Source organism: Terrapene carolina, unplaced genomic scaffold (assembly GCF_002925995.2).
Source record: "Terrapene carolina triunguis isolate 2854851 unplaced genomic scaffold, T_m_triunguis-2.0 Scaffold833, whole genome shotgun sequence".
NCBI lineage: Eukaryota > Metazoa > Chordata > Testudines > Emydidae > Terrapene > Terrapene triunguis.
In genome coordinates this window covers 3,070,133-3,072,946 of record NW_020665184.1, presented here as the reverse complement: position 1 = coordinate 3,072,946, position 2,814 = coordinate 3,070,133, and positions in this window count along the sequence as shown.

The window sequence follows — 2,814 nt, the reverse complement described above, 5'->3', positions numbered from 1 at the left end:
CTTTACAAGCTGGTGCCCGTGTCTGTCTGACCCCACTGCAGCCAGAAAACAAGAATTGCTCTGGACCCAGCCGGAACCTGCCGGCTTCCCCGCGCGATCGGAGGGCCCAGCCAGAGGGCTTTGCATGTGCAGGGAGCTGCCCGGCGCGGGGAAGCGTCGCCGTCCAGCGCGGCGGTTTGGCTGTTTGAGCCGTCGGCAGCCGCTTATAGCTAGTCAATGCCCCCACCTCAGCGTGGGCTCCAGAGAGCTTCCCCTCCCCCGCCTTGGTCAGTTGCATTTAACATCAGGGCTTGAGCAGGAGCAAATGATTTATCAACCCCCCCCCCCCCCCCCCCCGCCCAGTTGTGATCTGCATCCCGGCTCAGTAATTGTAACAAGCACCCGCCCCTGGCTTGTGATCCCGCCTTCTGAGCGATGGTCTGGTAGCCCGCAGAGAGAGCCCCGGCTCTGTGTGAGGGCATGCCATCCGCCCGGTCAGACAGCGCTGCTGTGCCCTGAGCCCCTCTGCCCCCCAGTACCTGTGTGCTCAGAGACGTGCTGACAGCAGGAGGCCTGCTACATCCCGGAGCACAGACGGCTCCTGGTTGCGCTGGGTTTGCTGGTTCTCTCTTTCGTTAGCTGCACAGTCGGACTGAGGATTGGTAGAGAGACGGTGCATGGAGACTTCTATTGGTCTCCGCGTACAAGAGCCGTTACTTTGAGCGGGCCAGGGCAGGGAGTTCCTGGGTTCTGTTTCCAGCTCTGGAAAGGGAGCGGGGGTCTAGTGGCTAGAGCAGGAGGGTGGGGCAGAGAGGGGCTGGGAGTCAGGACTCCTGGGTTCTATCCTAGGAGGAATTTTCTGGCCTGTGTTCTACCAGGAGGTTCCAGTGGAGTAGATGGTCACAGTGGCCCTGCCTGACCTTCACACCTGATCAAGGGCCGGGGCTGGCCATGAACCCGCAAGGTAGCAATTTCCAAAGTGCTAAGAAACTTCCTTTCCCCTGATGCACCATGGGCCGGTGGAACTCTCTGCTGCCAGACGTGAGTGGGGCTGAGGGCGTAGCTGAAAAGATCAGATATTTCCTATGGGCAGCAGGACAAGGATTTGGGAGCGGTCCCCCTGGGAGGCAGGTTACCCCAGTGCTGCCTCCGGCCCCGTCTTGCACCTGTCTCTGCAGTCGCTGTGTCTGACCGTGCTACATGGAGGGCTGGCCCTCCAGGCTGGCAGTTTGCTTTCGCCCGCTCTGATTCTGTTTCCATCCTTTCGGTTCCTGCAAATGGGTGCGTGGCCTGCCCCTGATTATACTCTTGTTCCGCTGCCGACATGGCCGTTCCCTTGCCCCGGCGAGAACACTCCTGCTGCGTGGCGGTGACAAAGCACTTCTCATCTCCAGAGCACTCCGCGGTGACCTGCCCATCGGTCTTCACTCGCTTCCGGGCCACTCCCGCTCCCTGCTCAGACGGTCCCCGTTTCCTAGACGGAAACCAGGGCCGTGCGTCTTCTTCGCCCCGGCCTGCGTGCTGCCGCTTGCCCCCGCGCTCACCCTGATCTGGGAGCTTTGTGCGTGAGCGGCAGAGAATCGGGCATTGTGAGGCCCCCTGAAACCAGGTAATTAGCACCAGCTTCACTGGACGGATTTAACCAGCGTGTTCGGGGGTTTCACCCTCGCTCAGATCAGCTTAGCTTGCGTCGCAGGCGTGGGTCACGAGAACTCTCTCCATCTGGCGCCTGCAATCCTTAAACCCGGGACATGAGTTCCCAGAGCTCCTGGCTGCATGTGAACGGGGGGCTACTGGGTAGGATGGGTCTGGGGGTTGCACCAGTGCCAAATACACCTCCCTATTTGCAAGTCCCTGGTTCAACCCACCCCGAGAATTAAACCAATCTCAGTGAACTGATTTAATTCAAACTTGTGTGTGGAGACAAGGTCTTATTTCCTTTCATGTCAGCTGGGAGCAGGTTTAAGCTAAACCAGAAACGAACAGCGCTGGAGCCAAAATCAGCATCCCCAGGGGGGTCACACTAGCCTAAGGGCTTGTCTACATAGGGACACTCAGGACACTCAATTAATCCAGATTAATTTTCAAAGTGGATTAGTTAAACCATATGAAACCCCTGTGCGGTTGCTCTTGTTCAGAGTGAAAGTGGCCTTAATTCATAGTATTTTAATCCACCTCCAAAGTGAAGCGGCACCGAGGCCTCGTCTGAGCCTCTCTGCACTGGGCTGGATTTTAAGGTCCTTCCACGTTGGCTCTGCCAGGGCCCTGCTGATGCTCTTCCCATCCAGCCGCACATGGCACTGCCCAGCGCAGCCGCCTGCCCTCCCCAGTGCCAAGGGAATTTGCTCCCTGGCGTCCCACTGGGGCCGCTGAGCGGAGCCTCTGATGGATTAATGGGACTGGGATTCGTCCTGGGCGGGGGGCTTCCCTGCTGGTGCAGAGCTGGCCTAAGGGCCCTGGATGGCGGGGGCAGATCTGGAGCGTGGCTGGGGTGCCCTGCGCTGGGGCTATTCCCTGCCCCCGGGGGCATGGCTGGAGCCAGGCACACGGCCGTTCCCTGCACAGAGCAGTCCAGAGGCTGGTCTGGCTGGGGGACTGGGGAGGGGCCCAGAACAGAGCTTCCATCTGCCCTCGCTCCCAAAGGGCCGGATCCTGGAGGATTTACACCAGCCTGCTCCTAGACCCCGCAGCTCCCCCCCACCCCAACGCTCTGGCAGCCAAAGGCAGGAGACAATGATTCTGATTCACTCCTTGTCTTCCCTGTTTACCGAGCCTCACTTTCGGCAGTCGGCTCTCCCCCTCCCTCCCCCGAGCCAGCCAGGCCTGGCCTCCTTG